At 43.7% G+C, this 22243-nt stretch overlaps 2 pseudogenes; both read left to right on the top strand.

Moving 5' to 3' along the window:
• Nucleotides 1-6170: 6170 nt before the first annotated feature.
• LOC130188442 (E3 ubiquitin-protein ligase TRIM35-like) lies at nucleotides 6171-11760 on the top strand (annotated as a pseudogene).
• Nucleotides 11622-14154, top strand: LOC130188441 (nuclear factor 7, brain-like; annotated as a pseudogene).
• The last annotated feature ends 8089 nt before the right edge of the window (nucleotides 14155-22243 follow it).

Below are 22243 nucleotides of genomic sequence, written 5' to 3'. Positions count from 1 at the left end.
CTTGTGTACTTTCCTCTACTTGTGTACTTCTCTGTACTTGTGTACTTTCCTCTACTTGTGTACTTCTCTGTACTTGTGTACTTTCCTCTCCTTGTGTACTTCTCTGTACTTGTGTACTTTCCTCTCCTTGTGTACTTCTCTGTACTTGTGTACTTTCCTCTCCTTGTGTACTTTCCTCTACTTGTGTACTTGTGTACTTTCCTCTACTTGTGTACTTCTCTGTACTTGTGTACTTCTCTCCTTGTGTACTTCTCTGTACTTGTGCGTACTTTCCTCTCCTTGTGTACTTTCCTCTACTTGTGTACTTCTCTGTACTTGTGTACTTCTCTGTACTTGTGTGTACTTTCCTTTGTACTTCTCTGTACTTGTGCGTACTTTCCTCTCCTTGTGTACTTCTCTGTACTTGTGCGTACTTTTCTCTCCTTGTGTACTTTCCTCTCCTTGTGTACTTCTCTGTACTTGTGTACTTTCCTCTCCTTGTGTACTTCTCTGTACTTGTGTACTTTCCTCTACTTGTGTACTTTCCTCTCCTTGTGTACTTTCCTCTATTTGTGTACTTCTCTGTACTTGTGTACTTCTCTGTACTTGTGCGTACTTTCCTCTCCTTGTGTACTTTCCTCTCCTTGTGTACTTCTCTCTCCTTGTGTACTTCTCTGTACTTGTGCGTACTTTCCTCTCCTTGTGTACTTTCCTCTCCTTGTGTACTTCTCTCTCCTTGTGTACTTCTCTGTTCTTGTGTACTTCTCTGTACTTGTGCGTACTTCTCTGTGTACTCTGTGTACTTTCCTCTACTTGTGTACTTGTGTGTACTTTCCTCTCCTTGTGTACTTCTCTGTTCTTGTGTACTTCTCTGTACTTGTGCGTACTTTCCTCTCCTTGTGTACTTCTCTGTACTTGTGTACTTTCCTCTCCTTGTGTACTTTCCTCTACTTGTGTACTTCTCTGTACTTGTGTACTTCTCTGTACTTGTGTGTACTTTCCTCTACTTGTGTACTTCTCTGTACTTGTGTACTTTCCTCTCCTTGTGTACTTCTCTGTACTTGTGTACTTCCTCCTGTACTTGTGTACTTCTCTGTACTTGTGTACTTTCCTCTCCTTGTGTACCTCTCTGTACTTGTGTGTACTTTCCTCTACTTGTGTATTTCTCTGTACTTGTGTACTTTCCTCTCCTTGTGTACTTCTCTGTACTTGTGTACTTTCCTCTCTTGTGTACTTCCTTGTGTGTACTTTCCTCTCTTGTGTACTTCTCTGTACTTGTGTGTACTTTCCTCTCCTTGTGTACTTCTCTGTACTTGTGTGTACTTTCCTCTCCTTGTGGACTTCTCTGTACTTGTGTGTACTTTCCTCTCCTTGTGTACTTCTCTGTACTTGTGTGTACTTTCCTCTCCTTGTGTACTTCTCTGTACTTGTGTGTACTTTCCTCTCCTTGTGTACTTCTCTGTACTTGTGTACTTTCTCTCTTGTACTTCTCTGTACTTGTGCGTACTTTCCTCTCCTTGTGTACTTCTCTGTACTTGTGTACTTTCCTCTCCTTGTGTACTTGTGTGTACTTCTCTGTACTTGTGTACTTCTCTGTACTTGTGTGTACTTTCCTCTCCTTGTGTACTTCTCTCTCCTTGTGTACTTCTCTGTTCTTGTGTACTTCTCTGTACTTGTGCGTACTTTCCTCTCCTTGTGTACTTCTCTGTACTTGTGTGTACTTTCCTCTCCTTGTGTACTTCTCTGTACTTGTGTGTACTTTCCTCTACTTGTGTACTTCTCTGTACTTGTGTGTACTTTCCTCTCCTTGTGTACTTCTCTGTACTTGTGTACTTTCCTCTCCTTGTGTACTTCTCTGTACTTGTGTGTACTTTCCTCTCCTTGTGTACTTCTCTGTCCTTGTGTCTTTGTGTACTTCTCTGTACTTGTGTGTACTTTCCTCTCCTTGTGTACTTCTCTGTACTTGTGTGTACTTTCCTCTCCTTGTGTACTTCTCTGTACTTGTGTGTACTTTCCTCTCCTTGTGTACTTCTCTGTACTTGTGTGTACTTTCCTCTACCTTGTGTACTTCTCTGTACTTGTGTACTTTCCTCTACTTGTGTACTTCTCTGTACTTTCCTTGTGTACTTGTGTGTACTTCTCTCTTGTGTACTTCTCTGTACTTGTGTGTACTTTCCTCTCCTTGTGTACTTCTCTGTACTTGTGTGTACTTTCCTCTCCTTGTGTACTTCTCTGTACTTGTGTACTTTCCTCTCCTTGTGTACTTCTCTGTACTTGTGTACTTTCCTCTCCTTGTGTACTTCTCTGTACTTGTGTGTACTTTCCTCTCCTTGTGTACTTCTCTGTACTTGTGTGTACTTTCCTCTACTTGTGTACTTCTCTGTACTTGTGTGTACTTTCCTCTCCTTGTGTACTTCTCTGTACTTGTGTGTACTTTCCTCTCCCTGTGTACTTCTCTGTACTTGTGTGTACTTTCCTCTCCTTGTGTACTTCTCTGTACTTGTGTACTTTCCTCTCCTTGTGTACTTCTCTGTACTTGTGTACTTTCCTCTACTTGTGTACTTCTCTGTCTTTGTGTGTACTTTCCTCTCCTTGTGTACTTCTCTGTACTTGTGTGTACTTTCCTCTCCTTGTGTACTTCTCTGTACTTGTGTGTACTTTCCTCTCCTTGTGTACTTCTCTGTACTTGTGTACTTTCCTCTCCTTGTGTACTTTCCTCTCCTTGTGTACTTCTCTGTACTTGTGTGTACTTTCCTCTCCTTGTGTACTTCTCTGTCCTTGTGTGTACTTTCCTCTCCTTGTGTACTTCTCTGTGTGTACTTTCCTCTTGTGTGTACTTTCCTCTCCTTGTGTACTTCTCTGTCCTTGTGTGTACTTTCCTCTCCTTGTGTACTTCTCTGTCCTTGTGTGTACTTTCCTCTCCTTGTGTACTTCTCTGTCCTTGTGTGTACTTTCCTCTCCTTGTGTACTTCTCTGTCCTTGTGTGTACTTTCCTCTCCTTGTGTACTTCTCTGTACTTGTGTGTACTTTCCTCCTTGTGTACTTCTCTGTACTTGTGTACTTTCCTCTCCTTGTGTACTTCTCTGTACTTGTGTACTTTCCTCTCCTTGTGTACTTCTCTGTACTTGTGTGTACTTTCCTCTCCTTGTGTACTTCTCTGTACTTGTGTGTACTTTCCTCTCCTTGTGTACTTCTCTGTACTTGTGTGTACTTTCCTCTCCTTGTGTACTTCTCTGTACTTGTGTACTTCTCTGTACTTGTGTGTACTTTCCTCTACTTGTGTACTTCTCTGTACTTGTGTGTACTTTCCTCTCCTTGTGTACTTCTCTGTACTTGTGTGTACTTTCCTCTCCTTGTGTACTTCTCTGTACTTTCCTCTCCTTGTGGACTTCTCTGTACTTTCCTCTACTTGTGTACTTCTCTGTCCTTGTGTGTACTTTCCTCTCCTTGTGTACTTCTCTGTACTTGTGTGTACTTTCCTCTCCTTGTGTACTTCTCTGTACTTGTGTGTACTTTCCTCTCCTTGTGTACTTCTCTGTACTTGTGTGTACTTTCCTCTCCTTGTGTACTTCTCTGTACTTGTGTGTACTTTCCTCTACTTGTGTACTTCTCTGTACTTGTGCGTACTTTCCTCTCCTTGTGTACTTATCTGTACTTGTGCGTACTTTCCTCTACTTGTGTACTTCTCTGTACTTGTGTGTACTTTCCTCTCCTTGTGTACTTCTCTGTACTTGTGTGTACTTTCCTCTCCTTGTGTACTTCTCTGTACTTGTGTGTACTTTCCTCTACTCGTGTACTTCTCTGTCCTTGTGTGTACTTTCCTCTCCTCGTGTACTTCTCTGTCCTTGTGTGTACTTTCCTCTACTTGTGTACTTCTCTGTACTTGTGTGTACTTTCCTCTCCTTGTGTACTTCTCTGTACTTGTGTGTACTTTCCTCTCCTTGTGTACTTCTCTGTACTTGTGTGTACTTTCCTCTACTTGTGTACTTCTCTGTCCTTGTGTGTACTTTCCTCTCCTTGTGTACTTCTCTGTCCTTGTGTGTACTTTCCTCTCCTTGTGTACTTCTCTGTACTTGTGTGTACTTTCCTCTACTTGTGTACTTCTCTGTCCTTGTGTGTACTTTCCTCTCCTTGTGTACTTCTCTGTCCTTGTGTGTACTTTCCTCTCCTTGTGTACTTCTCTGTACTTGTGTGTACTTTCCTCTCCTTGTGTACTTCTGTCCTTGTGTGTACTTTCCTCTCCTTGTGTACTTCTCTGTACTTGTGTGTACTTTCCTCTCCTCGTGTCCTCGTGCCTCGTGTCTCGTCATCAGTCTCAGTCTGGGTACATGTTCACATTCAAAGTTCGCTTCTCGCAAAGCACGGTCAAAATGCCCGGATGTGACTTGATCCTCCCACTTTACCCAGAATGCATCAGAGGAGACTTGTGCGTACTCTGGCCAGCCGATATCCCAGAATGCATTTCACCAGCAACCGGAAACAGTAGCGGAGGAGAGAATAAACTACTGACAGATGACTTTTTATAAATACTACTGTTGGAGTCACGGAATGTAATGTTAGGATGTTTTCAGGCGAGAAGTTAGTAGTTTACAAATCAAATCTGTGGTCGGTTTGTTATGATTCAGCCTCATAAAGATCTGCGCCGTAGATCTGAGGTTCTGCTGCTCAGTGAGCTCCGGAGCGCCGGGCGGTCAGCGCTGTGTGGCCGCCGACAGCAGCCGGATCCATATATATATATATATATATATTTTAATAAAAGAACAAAGACGTGCTCTAGAGAACATGTCAGGGGGCGGGCCAATCTCTTTAATGTCATGCGATCTACCGACACTACGCCGCGATCGACTGGCAGGTCGCGATCGACGTGTTGAGACCCTGATCTACAGGAAGTAAAAGTCGTAACAAGGTTTCCGGAGGTGAACCTGCGGAAGGATCATTACCGATGAACAGACCGTCTGCATGAGAGCGGACAGAGTTCAGATTGAAGTGGTGGATTGGAAGCTCATTTTGCAAGTGACTTTCTTTTCGTCCCGACGACCAACAACAGACGGATTGGAAGCTCATTCTGCGCATTCGTTTAAAAAAAAAAAACTAGTTAAACCTGTAATTGAATTAACTGAGTTAACGCGTTATTTTTCACAGCACTAATATATATATATATATATAGAGAGAGAGAGAGCAGCCTGATCCATATATATATATATAGAGAGAGAGAGCAGCCTGATCCATACATATATATATATATATATAGAGAGAGAGAGAGCAGCCTGATCCATATATATATATAGAGAGAGCAGCCTGATCCATATATATATATAGAGAGAGAGAGAGAGCAGCCTGATCCATATATATATATATATATATATATATATATAGGCACGTGCACAGATAGAGCCCTAGTGGTGCTCAAGCACCAGCCCCTTTGCCCTGGATGAGTAAAGGGCCCTTTTTGCTAGAGCCCACTTTTTTTATTCATCAGTATTTTAGAATAAAAGTTACTCTTTCTGTCATCAAGTCCCCCCAAATGTGTTTTAATATCCGCCGGGGCATTTATCTGAGAACTTCGCCCCGACATGCTCCGCGGCGCTCACGAGCTCACGTGCCCCCCCCCCCGCCGCGCCCCTCCCTCCTCCTCCTCCACTTCCTCCTCCGCGCAGTGCTGCAGAAAGTCTCTACATCTTCCGCCTGAGACTGAAAACACATCTTTTCCGACTATATCTGGATTAAAACACAGATTTGCACTTCAGTGGCACTGGGATGGCACTTATTGTGGTGCTTTTGTGGTTCGACTGAGTTGAGAAAGTGTTGCTTCCTGTGTTCTTGTTCTTGGTTTATACTCTAGGTTGAAATGCACTTATTGGAAGTCGCTTTGGATAAAAGCGTCTGCTAAATGACATGTAATGTCATGTAATGTGCTCCTCGCGCCACCAAACGGCTGCTCCTCCTTCTCTGACCCGCAGCATCAGACACACAGGTCATGACGTGTTTGTCCCCTGACGTTGTTTTGTGATAAACAACCACAACATTAGCGCTGCTGAAAACATGACGTCACAACTGGTCCGACGTTTCCTAATAAAATAAACAAACAACTCCGTGATTTCAAAGCCTCGTCCAGCTGTTTACTGACGCTAGTTATGTTTAGAGAATAGAGAGAAGAGAGAGGGAGAGAGAATTCAAGAGAAAAGAGAGAGAATTCTTATTCCGTTCTATTCAACAGACCAGGAGGGCAATACGTGGCTGGCATGACGCCCATTAGCCAATCAGAACGCTTGTACTGTTGTTGCTATATAATAATTCATCTTTATTCATAAAGAAAATGTAAGCTAGCTGTCTGATGCTGCCAGAGGAGACGCAGGTAGAGGATGTATTGCATCATCAGCAGTGTTGGGCAAGTTACTGAAAATTAGTAATTAGTTATAGTTACTTCTTTTAAAAGTAATTGAATTACTTTACTAGTTACTGTATATCAAAAGTAATTAGTTACTCGGGAAAGTAACTTTTAAGTTACTTTTATGTCTGCTTTTTTAATGTAATGAACAGTACTGAACAGTCAAACACAATAAACATGTTGAAGACCTATTTATTGCAATCAACAGGGCAACAGGCCTTCAAATCAAGCAGTTGTACAAAAGTCCCTTTTAATACTTAACTTAATACAAAATAACTGTGTCATTTAACAGTGTTTTTTACATTAGGCCCAATGACATAAAAGTGATTGGCCTGCAGTATAGTAGAGAAAACAAAGGTGCCTTGAGGTGCTGCATATAATTGAGGGGGGGGGGGTGCTAGTGAGGCGTGTACGTGCTGATCTGGAGTCAGTTTGGTAGGATTTGGGTATAAATATATTATTTCATTTAAAATATGGATTTTTATTTAAAGATATTCATGTAATTTGCATGCAAAATAGGTCTACCCGAACCAGCGGACACAAAATTCAACCAGCGGCAAAAACCGCGGACCTGGCAACACTGGAAGTGGCTGTCAATCACAGTGTGGCACCGTGCCTGCTGGTCGAGGGGGCGGGCCTGTGATTGGCGGAGTAGAGGGGAGGCGTGCCTGTGATTGGCGGAGTAGAGGGGAGGCGGGGTTAACCTGTCGTAAAACGGAAGTTACGGGTGGTTGACGGGAACCGTTGTTGTTGACGTTCGAGCTGCTGAGCTGAGAGGAGCAGCTGTCTGTGTTGGTGGATGCCCAATAAAGGAGGAATAATAACGTCGTCCCGTCTCCGTGTCATCAGTCCATAACGTCCGAGACGTTCCATCATTGCGCCACCAAGGTCCTGCGATGTCAGATCAGAAGCAGCTAAAGTAGCCTAGCTTGTCTTCTTGTCTGCAAGTGTTCATTTTTCACAAAAGAGAGTAACGCGAGTAACGAACTCATTTACATTTCAGTAACTGTAACTGCGTTAGTTGATTTTAAAAAATACTTCGTTACATGCTCGTTACCGGTAAAAGTAGTGGAATTACAGTAACGCGTTACTTTGTAACGCGTTACTTCCAACACTGATCATCAGTGTATTGATGCTAATGCTTCAACTCTGTCAGAATTCATTTTTTGGCATTGGGTGCCCTTTTTTTTGGTTTGAGCACCTGCCCCCCAAAATGTCTGTGCACGTGCCTGCCTGTATATATATATGAGCAGCCTGATCTCGGCAGGACTTTTTAAAACCATAGGTTAGGGCATTTATAAGCTTGATAGCTTCAGCCTTGACCCTTTCGGTCAGCCACTTTCTTCTTCTGTTGAATTTTTTTTGTTTGTTTTGATTTTGTATATTATTGCTGATCGAAATAAACTACACTAAACTAAACTAAATGCTCCGCTGGCTCTGACGTCTCCGTAGCGGTTAAACATGAGATATTATTCGGTTTGGAGGATCTAACGAGCACAGAGTTTATTATTTATTCACAGATAACGTTACATCAGTTTAAGATTCATAACTTCATATTTTAATAAAACTTTTTAGTAACAATTATCAGGCACTTCTTGAGGGAAGTTGCTGTAAAATCCGATAATAAACTAAATAGCACCACCTGCTGGTATAAACGTGGCATGTCAGTTATTTACGTAAAAGAATAGGAAGTGAAACTTAAAGCTGATTCCATGTTGCTGAAAGACGCCATGACACGAGAAACATCCAAGCAGAAGGATTATATTCTGAGATTTAGTCTTTCTGTTTATAGATATTCACATATCGGAGTAAATGGCTGAGAAAATAGTTCTTTTTGAAAGTTACCTGAGCTGCCACGTTTGTTCAGAGACGTTCAGAGATCGTGTGTCTGAGCTGCAACCACAGCTTCTGTTCCCGCTGCCTGGAAGGATTCTGGGAACAAGCTGGAAACACAAACTGCCCCATCTGTAAAAGGAAATCCTCAAAAGGTTTCTTTGTGAACTTTGCACTGAAGGAACTGGCTGACTCGTTTGCTCGGGTGAATAAAGCTTCACCTGAGACCAGCAGAGCTGCCAACTTTTCAAAAAACCTTGGAGTGAGATTTTGTCGGGGGTGACCAAAATTTTGCCGCGCACGCAGCCACACACGTTGATGGCTCAAATATCAGGAAATTTGAATTAATGTGGCGTTGTACCCATGTTGTACCCATGTTGTACCCTGCATTCTGGCCTGGCAAAGGTCTTTTACGAGACATCTTTGCTACCGTAAATAATTAAAATGTTTTTTCATAACTCTACTATCATTTACAAAAACATGCCTAATTCTATTGCACAAATGTCCTGTCTTTATGTTAAATTCTTTATAATACATCTTACTTGTTCAAAGTGCTGTTTGGAAATTTTTTGAGGGTCCTTTTCCTAGGCCTGCAAATAAAGTGATACATGCTATGTGGGCAGCTGTAACAAACAATGCTCTGATGTGTTGAGCATGCAGTCTACCAAGAGGTTAACAAGGTGTTCTCCTGCTGCTCCTTATGACAGCTGACTTTACATCACCACACAAAATCACACGCACAAACACAACACATTATTTCAAGATTTAAAGTTTAAGAGAGTGAGAACTTAATTGAACCACATGTCATTAACAGGGCTCTTAAGTTTTGAAAATGGGCAAGAGTGACATATCTATCCAGGATGCTTTATTTTCATTGGTTGCTGGATTAAATCTTACACAGATACAGGTTTTTTTCTGATTGGCTATTGTGTAGCCCATTTCTTTTTTTTGATTGGCTGATAAGTGGCTCCTCACAGCAGAACTCCAGGGGAGCGCTTGATTCCTCCACGGTGAGGGCAGCTCATGTTGGCGCGCTGCGGCACATTAAAACATTAAATAGCCGAGAGTTTTTTCAGCTTGAGAAATACGATGTGTGGCGGGAGTGCGTGACGTAAGACCGAAATGCGTGACTGTCCCGCTCAATGCGTGACACTTGAGAGCCCTGCATTAACACACCGTAGTCTCTGCTCGTTGTGTCTGTTTGAAAATCTTCTTCTGTTGCTAACTAAGGGACTCTTTGGGGTGAATAGGATGTCTATGCAGCGAATAGGTTTATAGATGCGCTCCTTAGCGCCATCTATCGTCGCGGAGTTTGAAAAGAAACCAACGCGCCTCGGCCCAAAATCAGAATTTCTTTTGCCGTGAGAACTTGGTTGTGTGGCGTGAGAGCGTGAAAACATGCAAAAGCGTGTGTCACACGGCGAAACCGTGAGAGTTGGCAGCTCTGGACCAGGGCCGGAGTGGGGCCACTTTTCAGCCCGGGAATTTCAGACTCAAGACCAGCCCACTTTTTTCATGGTAGTGGAAATTGGATAAATGAAGCAACAGTTCAGCTCTTACTATCCTGTAGTTCTTTTATTAATACCATGGTCCAACAAATAATGTAACGGTTAAATACAACAATAATAATCCACTTAAGTTGAGAAGTTAACAAAAAATATGCACAACATTAGAAAAGGCAGAAGGGCGTAGCAGGGGTGTCAGACTCAGATGAGGCAGTAGGCCAGATTTGTTGGAGTGAGACCTCATGGGGGCCGTCATGGTCATTGTCATGGTCATGGTCATGGTCATTGTCATGGTCATGGTCATTGTCACGGTCATGGTCATTGTCATTGTCATGGTCATGGTCATGGTCATTGTCATGATCATTGTCATGGTCGTGGTCATTGTCATGGTCATGGTCATTGTCATTGTCATGGTCATGGTCATTGTCATGGTCATTGTCATGGTCATTGTCATGGTCATGGTCATTGTCATTGTCATTATCATGGTCATTGTCATGGTCATTATCATTTTTCTGCATGAGTATTATATAGTGGTGATTTACAACACCCACTTCTAAGCAAACAATGCATATTGGTTCACCAAGTACTGTCATATACTGCTCTTTCTTAGAATATATAACTTTAATTCATATAGTGTCCTCTGTTATCCTCTCTACCTGTCCCTGTCGTCATGGCCTCCTCATTGCAAATGTCGGGCTCATCATTTTCAGCAGGAGACTCTTATCTGCTGCTCCGAAGCTACAAAGAAAAATTAAGTCATATTACTGCATACTTCAATATTATATACCAATATTTGCATAATATTTGCAAAGTCTATGGATCGCCATATTTTGGGTGATATAAAAAGGCTAATATTTTAATTCAATGTAATATTTTGCTTGGGAATAGGTTGACAACGCTACAATGATATTAATCAAGGCTACAACGTTAGCCGAATAGTTATGTTGCTAATCATTAGGCCTTTGTCTCTCTTTACCAGTTGCCACTTGTGTTTGTCCTCTTGAAAATAAATCTGTAAGCTTGGCACATTTGGCAGCATCCTCCTCCAATGCCTTTCTTATTTTCAACCTGGCTTTTCCAGCCCCTCCTGCCCTCTTCCTCCCGTCCATCCTCCCTGACGCGTATCGTTGCGGTCGGGCCGGCCCAGCTATAGGTAGCTGAGAAAACTTTTTGGAAAAGACCGCGAAGGACCGAACCAACTCTATTTTGGAGGGGTGAAGTTCTCTCCCAAATTGAGTTGGTTGAGTTCCATAATGGACTGAACCAACTCTATTATTTGGGAGGGGTGAACTTCCTCGCATGGTACAACCCATGCAGAGGCTGCGGTGTCAGAATGCGGAATGTGTGTCGCCCACTTTAGGAGAAGATGGACGAACGTGACAAATGTCAACAAATACAATTCTCGACCGGCCCAGAAGTGAAGCGGCCCACCGGGAACTCTCCCGATTACCCACCCCGGGCCTGCCTGAGACGGAGCAAGAGGAGGTGCTGTGTGAACATGGAGACGAGACTAAGCAGAAGCTGTGTGTGAGTTTCCTCTCCACCAGTCACAAGGTGTTTCCTCTAGAACACGCAGTCAGAGCCCTGAAGGACCAGCTGGCGTCTGACTTGAAGTCTGCAGGACAAGAGAGACGGACACAAACAAGTGGAGGAGGTGATCCAGCACTCCAAGAAGCAGCTGCTGTCCACAGAGAGGCGGATCAGAGCCGAGTTCAACCGGCTGCACCGGTTCCTGAAGGAGGAAGAGGAGTCCAGGCTGGCAGCTCTGAGGGAGGAAGAGGAGCAGAAAGAGAGATGCAGCTGTCCTCTGTCAGGCAGCATCTCTGCTGTTGAAGAAGACCTGCAGACACACGAGATGCCGGTCTAAAGCCACTCGGACCAGAGCCACAGCTGGGCTCAGGGGCGCTGATCCATGAGGCAACCTGTCCTTCAGAGTCTGGGACAAGGTCCACTTCAGTCCCGTCATTCTGGACCCAACCCCTGCACCCCCCTTCTCCATCCGTCTGATGATCTGACCAGTGTGAGACGTGGAGACACGAGGCTGAAGCTTCCTCACAATCCAGAGAGATTCACTCAGTATGTTCATGTTCTGGGATCTGAGGGCGTCAGCTCAGGGAAACACAGCTGGGAGGTGGGAGGCCATCCTCTCTGGTATGGAGGTGTGGCTAAAGAGTCCGTTGACAGGAAGGGAGAGAATAGTCTTTCCCCAGAAGATGGAATCTGGTGTTTACGTCATTACGATGAAAACTACAGTAATGGATCTGGTGAGACTGTCACAGTGAAGAAGAGTCCCCAGAGGACCAGAGTCCAGCTGGACGACGACGGGGGGAGGGGTCCTTACGACCCTGAAGACACGACTCGCATCAGCACTCAGACACTTTCACTGAAACTCTTCCCCTGGTTCATTGTTGGTGAAGCTGGTGAAGCTCAAACTGCTGATGTGAAAATGTGTCAAACTGATATTTCTCTGTGATGTTCAGACATGTTTGAGTTTATTTTGACTTCACTGTGTGTCAATATCTCATTGATGTAATCAATACAATCAGCAGTTATAACATGAACTGATATATGTAAGACTCAAACTGGACCACAGATAGGTATATTACTATATATATATTAACTAGATTAAAATGAACACATGAAATATTGCTTTTAATCATAAACACATTTTTGGAAAAACATTAAGAAAATATATTTTATGGCTCTGTTGTTGAACCAAAATGATTGAAACAGATTTATGACAATATCAAACACTTTAAAGATAGTTGTGAAGTCATCTGGTGATCAGCATATTGTTTATGATAGATTACATTTTCTTAAAATGTTTTATTTGGAGATTGTTTGTTTTATTCTGCCGAAAGAAATGTTTTATATGTGTTTTAGTTTAAGATATTAATACTTTACACTCAGTCTGAAAACATATTCTGACTTATTGATTATATTTTTATGAATTAAAATGTTTTTCTTTATGTTGCAAATTAATAATGCAAAACATGTTTTCTCTTCATTGTTTTCATGCATTTTACTGTAAAACCTGAAATATATTTTTCTAAAGAGAAATAAATGTTAACTGTGTGACATGATCATATAATGTTAAAGATAAGTGTGAAGTAATCTGGTATATTGTGTTATGATATATGTTTTATGATATATTATCCCTGTTGATTCCTCGTTTCATTCTGTGTAAAGAACTGTTTTAATTGTGATTTTTTTAAAGACAAGATCAAACTTTATTTATTCTGAGGAAAATTGCTCTTTAACAAGTGTGAAGTGTAAATATAATATCTTAAAATCCCAAATACATAAAGCATGTACAATTCCAAAATCAGGTTAACATTATGGATCATAAAAATATAAACAGGTTTTGATTGTCAGTAATTCTTAATACTGTTTATGATGATTTTCAAGTTTTTACATGATCAGTGATGAACGATATATGAAAATGTTTATGGTCATTAAGTAAATCATGTTTTTTAATTTCATCAACTATATCGTCATGAATGTGCTCAGATGGAAGATTAATGACGTGTAAATAAAAACAGTTCTCACTCTGAATCTCCAGTTTCTTTACAAACATCTTTGAAATATTCATGAGGAAAATTACAAAGAATACAAATAATAAAAAATAATTATACAACCAATTTTTAAAGAAAAACATTAATAATGTCACGACTCTTCGTCTAGGACAAGAACACGGAGACCCGGGATGTTTCACGGGAGGAACCATCTTTATATCTCACTCTCATCGTCCGGAGGTTCTGCCGCACTGACAGTTTAAATACTTCCGGTTGTGACGCGGCTCACCTGGAACACACGACCCCCCCCCCTTAAAAACGGGGTTTCCACCCTGTGGCGGTGCGTCCATAGAGGGCGCTAGAGCGCCGCCCCTCTTAAAATTGAGATGAAAATAAAAAAAGAAGAAGAAACAGATTATATATACTGTCAAAAAACATATACTAAATAATTTAAATAAGAAATATACCGTGTTGACGCGCTAAATGTGTGTGGGAGAATGTCAGCCTGTCAACAACCACTTAAGTTAAATGTGACCAAATATAACATATCGCCACTCATCGTCACGGAGAGAAGCCCCGCCCCCTTTACGGGCGCCGGCCCAATGTGTGTGCGCGGCAGCGAGCAAACATTTCACGGTCATTGCGGCAAGGACGGCTTCTCATTGGAGGATGAAACGTGAATCTTGGTGCACAGAAATGCGCCCTGGCCAATGACATCGTTTCTTATTCCACGCGACTGGACTATTCGGCCAATCAGAGACCGGTATCGTTCCCTCAGCCAGAGAGCTCCGCTAGCTACGTTTATGTTAGCATGGCGACTGAGAACTCGGTGGTGTCGCTACGAGAAACACCTAGAACCGACGAGCAGGTGGTGTCAAGAGGCTGAGCAGGTGGTGTCAGGAAGAGGCTGAGCAGGTGGTGACAAGAAGAGGCTGAGCAGGTGGTGACAAGAAGAGGCTGAGCAGGTGGTGTCAAGAAGAGGCTGAGCAGGTGGTGTCAAGAAGAGGCTGAGCAGGTGGTGTCAAGAAGAGGCTGAGCAGGTGGTGACAAGAGGCTGAACAGGTGGTGACAAGAAGAGGCTGAGCAGGTGGTGACAAGAAGAGGCTGAGCAGGTGGTGACAAGAGGCTGAGCAGGTGGTGACAGGAAGAGGCTGAGCAGGTGGTGACAAGAAGAGGCTGAGCAGGTGGTGTCAAGAGGCTGAGCAGGTGGTGACAGGAAGAGGCTGAGCAGGTGGTGACAAGAGGCTGAGCAGGTGGTGACAAGAAGAGGCTGAGCAGGTGGTGTCAAGAGGCTGAGCAGGTGGTGACAAGAGGCTGAGCAGGTGGTGACAAGAAGAGGCTGAGCAGGTGGTGTCAAGAGGCTGAGCAGGTGGTGACAAGAAGAGGCTGAGCAGGTGGTGACAAGAAGAGGCTGAACAGGTGGTGTCAAGAGGCTGAGCAGGTGGTGACAAGAAGAGGCTGAGCAGGTGGTGACAAGAAGAGGCTGAGCAGGTGGTGTCAAGAAGAGGCTGAGCAGGTGGTGACAAGAAGAGGCTGAGCAGGTGGTGACAAGAAGAGGCTGAGCAGGTGGTGTCAAGAGGCTGAGCAGGTGGTGACAAGAAGAGGCTGAGCAGGTGGTGTCAAGAAGAGGCTGAACAGGTGGTGACAAGAAGAGGCTGAGCAGGTGGTGTCAAGAAGAGGCTGAGCAGGTGGTGTCAAGAAGAGGCTGAGCAGGTGGTGACAAGAAGAGGCTGAGCAGGTGGTGTCAAGAGGCTGAGCAGGTGGTGTCAAGAGGCTGAGCAGGTGGTGTCAAGAAGAGGCTGAGCAGGTGGTGTCAAGAGGCTGAGCAGGTGGTGACAAGAAGAGGCTGAGCAGGTGGTGACAAGAAGAGGCTGAGCAGGTGGTGTCAAGAAGAGGCTGAGCAGGTGGTGTCAAGAAGAGGCTGAGCAGGTGGTGTCAAGAAGAGGCTGAACAGGTGGTGACAAGAAGAGGCTGAGCAGGTGGTGTCAAGAAGAGGCTGAGCAGGTGGTGTCAAGAAGAGGCTGAGCAGGTGGTGTCAAGAAGAGGCTGAACAGGTGGTGACAAGAAGAGGCTGAGCAGGTGGTGACAAGAAGAGGCTGAGCAGGTGGTGTCAAGAAGAGGCTGAGCAGGTGGTGTCAATAAGAGGCTGAGCAGGTGGTGTCAATAAGAGGCTGAGCAGGTGGTGTCAAGAAGAGGCTGAGCAGGTGGTGTCAAGAAGAGGCTGAACAGGTGGTGTCAAGAGGCTGAGCAGGTGGTGTCAAGAGGCTGAGCAGGTGGTGTCAAGAAGAGGCTGAGCAGGTGGTGACAAGAAGAGGCTGAGCAGGTGGTGTCAAGAAGAGGCTGAGCAGGTGGTGTCAAGAGGCTGAGCAGGTGGTGTCAAGAAGAGGCTGAGCAGGTGGTGTCAAGAAGAGGCTGAGCAGGTGGTGTCAAGAAGAGGCTGAGCAGGTGGTGTCAAGAGGCTGAGCAGGTGGTGTCAAGAAGAGGCTGAGCAGGTGGTGACAAGAAGAGGCTGAGCAGGTGGTGACAAGAAGAGGCTGAGCAGGTGGTGACAAGAAGAGGCTGAGCAGGTGGTGACAAGAAGAGGCTGAGCAGGTGGTGACAAGAAGAGGCTGAGCAGGTGGTGTCAAGAAGAGGCTGAGCAGGTGGTGTCAAGAAGAGGCTGAGCAGGTGGTGTCAAGAGGCTGAGCAGGTGGTGTCAAGAAGAGGCTGAACAGGTGGTGACAAGAAGAGGCTGAGCAGGTGGTGTCAAGAAGAGGCTGAACAGGTGGTGACAAGAAGAGGCTGAGCAGGTGGTGTCAAGAGGCTGAGCAGGTGGTGTCAAGAAGAGGCTGAACAGGTGGTGACAAGAAGAGGCTGAGCAGGTGGTGTCAAGAAGAGGCTGAGCAGGTGGTGTCAAGAAGAGGCTGAACAGGTGGTGACAAGAAGAGGCTGAGCAGGTGGTGTCAAGAAGAGGCTGAGCAGGTGGTGTCAAGAAGAGGCTGAGCAGGTGGTGTCAAGAAGAGGCTGAGCAGGTGGTGTCAAGAAGAGGCTGAGCAGGTGGTGTCAAGAAGAGGCTGAACAGGTGGTGACAAGAAGAGGCTGAGCAGGTGGTGACAAGAAGAGGCTGAGCAGGTGGTGTCAAGAAGAGGCTGAGCAGGTGGTGTCAAGAGGCTGAACAGGTGGTGACAAGAAGAGGCTGAGCAGGTGGTGTCAAGAAGAGGCTGAGCAGGTGGTGTCAAGAAGAGGCTGAACAGGTGGTGTCAAGAAGAGGCTGAACAGGTGGTGTCAAGAGGCTGAGCAGGTGGTGTCAAGAAGAGGCTGAGCAGGTGGTGTCAAGAAGAGGCTGAGCAGGTGGTGTCAAGAAGAGGCTGAGCAGGTGGTGACAAGAAGAGGCTGAGCAGGTGGTGTCAAGAAGAGGCTGAGCAGGTGGTGTCAAGAAGAGGCTGAACAGGTGGTGACAAGAAGAGGCTGAACAGGTGGTGTCAAGAAGAGGCTGAGCAGGTGGTGTCAAGAAGAGGCTGAGCAGGTGGTGTCAAGAAGAGGCTGAGCAGGTGGTGTCAAGAAGAGGCTGAGCAGGTGGTGACAAGAAGAGGCTGAGCAGGTGGTGTCAAGAAGAGGCTGAACAGGTGGTGACAAGAAGAGGCTGAGCAGGTGGTGACAAGAGGCTGAGCAGGTGGTGACAAGAAGAGGCTGAGCAGGTGGTGTCAAGAAGAGGCTGAGCAGGTGGTGTCAAGAAGAGGCTGAACAGGTGGTGACAAGAAGAGGCTGAGCAGGTGGTGTCAAGAAGAGGATGGACGAGTTGGGACCCGAGCGTCCGGATTTAAACCTTCAGCCGCAAAGCAGAGACCCGGAGGACGTGAGGAGAACCTCTGGAACCCGACCCGATGTTCCTGAAAGCGTTCTGCTCCCAGAGGTTCTGTGTTGTTGTTGTTGTTGTTGTTGTTGTTGAGCACGCTGTGTTCTCCACATAAAGCTTATTCTACTCAACACCTCATTTTTTCTCATTGTGGAGTGATATTTAAACCACGCCACCGCCTGGACCCAGAACCACATCCAGACCCACCTGATCTAATCCCCACCTGATCTAATCCCCACCTGATCTAATCCCCACCTAATCTAATCTCCACCTGATCTAATCCCCACCTAATCTAATCTCCACCTGATCTAATCTCCACCTAATCTAATCCCCACCTGATCTAATCCCCACCTGATCTAATCCCCACCTAATCTAATCTCCACCTGATCTAATCCCCACCTGATCTAATCCCCACCTAATCTAATCCCCACCTAATCTAATCTCCACCTGATCTAATCCCCACCTGATCTAATCTCCACTTGATCTAATCCCCACCTAATCTAATCCCCACCTAATCTAATCTCCACCTGATCTAATCCCCACCTGATCTAATCCCCACCTAATCTAATCCCCACCAAATCTAATCTCCACCTGATCTAATCCCCACCTAATCTAATCCCCACCTAATCTAATCCCCACCAAATCTAATCTCCACCTGATCTATTCCCCACCAAATCTAATCTCCACCTGATCTAATCCCCACCTAATCTAATCCCCACCTAATCTAACACCCCAACGAATTCAACCATGATTAAACAGTCTAACCCAGGGGGCCCCTAACTCTTTCCAGTGAGGGCCACATCACTGTTCCCTTCTCTGATGGGGTCGGGGTCGGTTTGTAACAAACAGTGTGACAGGTGCCTGAATGTAAACATGTATTGTTTTCCAGAAAGCCTCATAACCAAATATTAAAACCCTTTCCGGGATCTTACCGAACCTTTTCGCCGTTATTCCGTTCTATTTGACGGCGGCTAGTCGAGGATTTTTGTGGCCAGACTAAAAATAAATCAATAAATCAGAATGCGTCTCAGGCATTGTTCAGGGGGCCGGGCCCTATCCGGCCCGCGGGCCGTAGTTTGGGGACCGCTGGTCTAACCCCTTATTCTTTATTTTCTGAGTGAACTAAAGCTAACCGAAAGCTAACTACCCCTCCGAGCTCTGGTGAAGCTCTCAACCAGCATCCCTGATTCAGGTCAACAGGAAGCAGCTCTGGACCGAGCGTCTGCCCCACATGGTCTGAGCCCGATGGACGTCCAGCCAACACGGCCAGCACCACTGGCCCTTTAAGTTGTTCTTCTAAACATCGCTACTGGCCCTTTAAATTGTTCTTCTAAACATCGCTACTGGCCCTTTAAGTTGTTCTTCTAAACATCGCTACTGGCCCTTTAAGTTGTTCTTCTAAACCTCGCTACTGGCCCTTTAAGTGCGCTCACTGAGGTCCGTGTGTCTGATTCCCATCGTGGACGTTGACGTAGTTCCCTTCATCTTCATCACTTTCATCTTCATCACTTCTGGCCGACAGATCTGAAGTTGAACCTGCTGGACGAGTTCAGGTCAACAACAACAAAAACAATAACAACAGCTAAGTGCTACTTATTTACATCACATAATATCTTATAATCTTCAATATAACTTAATAAAGTTTATCATCTTATAATCTTTGATAATAAAGTTTATTATTTTATAATCTTAATAATAAAGTTTATTATTGATGAAAGTCTCGAACAGGAAGCTGGTCGTCGTGTCAAACACCACCGAAGAAGAGTGTCAGACTCACTTTGACAGTTCAGCGTCTCCACGTTCAAATAATCTGAGACTGAGGAGAAGGAGGCGTGGTTACCATGGAGACCAATCAATCAATCAGCCAATCAATCAGAACTATATCACAGAACCCACAAAGAATAAACAACAACAAACATTTTAAATCTCACCTTCTATCTCTGGGACGTTTTCATAATCATGTCGAACATCTGTAACGATCAATGTAACGATCAACGTAACGATCAACGTAACGATCAATGTAACGATCAATGTAATGATCAACGTAACGATCAATATAATGATCAACGTAACGATCAATGTAACGATCAACGTAACGATCAATGTAACGATAAATGTAACGATCAACGTAACGATCAACGTAACGATCAATGTAACGATCAATGTAACGATCAACGTAACGATCAACGTAACGATCAACGAAATGATCAATGTAACAATCAATGTAACGATCAACGTAACGATCAACGTAACGATCAACGTAACGAACATAACGATCAATGTAACGATCAACGTAACGATCAATGTAACGATCAACGTAACGATCAACGTCACGATCAATGTAACGATCAACGTAACGATCAATGTAACGATCAATGTAAAGATCAATTTAACGATCAACGTAACGATCAATGTAACGATCAACGTAACGATCAACGTAACGATCAACGTAACGATCAACGTAACGATCAATGTAACGATCAACGTAACGATCAACGTAACGACCAATGTAACGATCAACGTAACGATCAACGTAACGATCAATGTAACGATCAACGTAACGATCAACGTAACGATCAATGTAACGATCAACGTAACGATCAACGTAACGATCAATGTAACGATCAACGTAACGATCAACGTAACGATCAATGTAACGATCAACGTAACGATCAACGTAACGATCAACGTAACGATCAATGTAACGATCAACGTAACGATCAATGTAATGATCAATATAACGATCAATGTAACGATCAATGTTACGATCAATGTAACGATCAATGTGATGATCAATATAACGATCGCTATAGCGATCTAGTGATCACTATTGGTCCTGTAGAAGTGATGTAATATGTGACTCCTACATTAAAGACACTACAGAAGAAGAACTTTAACTCTGAGGTCGTGGCTCTGTTTTCCAACGGTACCTGAACTGGGCGTGGAGGCTCGGCTCTGATTGGTCTGAGCGGTTTCTACTTCGGGCAACACGATACTGCAGAAACCACAGAAGAATAAACCGTCAGACCTGACCACTCACAGAGGAGGGAAACCCCAGAGGCTCATGGGAAGCAGGAAACAGGAACCTACATGTAGCCGGGGTCTTCTGCATCACTGTCTGTGTTCATGGAGTCTGGACCTGAGGAAGACCACGTCACCATCATCATCATCTTCATCATCATCACCACCACCATCATCATCACTTTGATGGTCCCGTGTCACAGTATTGATTATGATATCGTGATATTGGCCGAATTGAATCACTAAACCAGTGAAGTCTCAGAACTGTACTTTACGTGATGTCCTTGAATCTCACCGTCTGCTGGGTTCTCATAACTCTGATTACTTTCTGTGGGAGGAGTCAGAGAGAGACAGAGATCAAACATTACAAGTTAAGAATAAAAGACAATAACAACAACAACAACATGCTGGAAACAAACAAACAGAATCTGACCCGTTTCTGAAGGGATGAAGAACCCAGAACCAGCCGGGCTGAACACAGAAACGCCTTGAGATGTTATAGCATGTGATGATTATATATATATATATATGTATATATTCATATATATAAAAATATATAATATATATATACTATATATATATATATATATTATAATAATAATAATATAGCTGGTCCAGACACAACGGGACTCACCAGGGCGGCAGCAGGTGGATTGAAGTCTCGTTCGTCAGGGCTGCAAAACAACAGACAGGAACGAGGTAAACAAACAGAACAACAACAACGTAAACAACAGAAGACATCACAACAATAACAAACCCCAAGACATTAATACTCTTATTGTTCACGCATCATTCAATAAACATTTTAACTTTCTTTGTACACAAGTATATAAAATACAAATATATATAAAATATATGAAATATAAATATATGAAATATAAATATATAATATTTAAATATATAAAATATAAATATATAGAATACTTCAAGGAGAACTTCTCAAACTCACATGGATGAAGAGCGACTCTGAACTGAGAGGATCTGATTGGAGGAAACAAGAAAACATTAATCCTCCTCCTCCTCCTCCTCCTCCTCCTCCTCCTCCTCCTCACTCACAGCATGTAGTCCTCCTCCTCGTCTTCCTGCCTGATGGAGGCTGATGGAGGAAACAGAAACAAGACGTTAAATGTGTTTCCTTTAGCTCCTCCCCCCGTGGTGCCGGACGGCGTTCCCACCCGGAGGTCCTTTGCGGCGGCAGTGCAGACAGGCGGCAGCCAGGAGCGCCGTGGAAACCAAGATGGCGGCCGCCAGGACCCAGAAGAGCCAGGAGGCGGCCATGTTTCACCTGGGGGGGAGACCGCCGAAATAAAAGACTCAAGCATCACTAAAGCACACACATACACGTATATACACACACACACACACACACACGTCTGGTAAAAACAAACATTCAGTGGAGATAAATGTTTATTTACTTTTTACCTGGTTAAATTCTTAGAGAAAATAATAATGCGTTTGTTTTAATGGTTAAAGTTGTATCTTTAAAAAACTGTTTTAATACAATTTAAATGAATAAAATCTAAATTAATTCAAAGTGAAAAAATACAAGAAGAGTTCTACAAGAAGAGTTATTTAGAAAACGTATAAAAATACAATAAATGTGTATTTATTCTTATTTAGAGATCAAACAAGATGCTACGACACTAATAAACTATGAGGACACAAAGTTATCAGAAATAAAAAGTTATCTTTTAACTTTCTACAAAAATATAACAAATGCTTTTACTTCATAATACTTAAGTACTTCTACGAAGTAACATTTGAATTTTGAATGCAGTACTTCATGAAGTATTTTATAGTATCACGTTTAGAAGTACGAGTAGAAAGTACCACGAACAGGAAACACGATTATCTTTGTGATATCAGAGTCTCAGGAAGTCACCGCTTATCAATTATCATATCAATAACTATTGATCTGGATGATAAACACAGGAATCAATTATTTATATTTAAATATTAAAGCCCCATAATGGAGTTTTCCCCTTTTAGCGCCCCCTTCAGTTTTGGAGGTATTTAATAATAATAATAATAATAATAATCATTTATTTTATATAGCGCTTCTCTAGACACTCGAAGTCGCTTTACAGTTCAGAGTCCAGTAGTCATACACACACACAGTCATACCAGTGGTGGTGGAGCTACATCAGGAGCCACAGCTGCCCTGGAG

Source organism: Pseudoliparis swirei, chromosome 23, assembly GCF_029220125.1.
Source record: "Pseudoliparis swirei isolate HS2019 ecotype Mariana Trench chromosome 23, NWPU_hadal_v1, whole genome shotgun sequence".
Lineage (NCBI taxonomy): Eukaryota > Metazoa > Chordata > Actinopteri > Perciformes > Liparidae > Pseudoliparis > Pseudoliparis swirei.
This window is presented reverse-complemented; position numbering and strand designations above follow the sequence as displayed.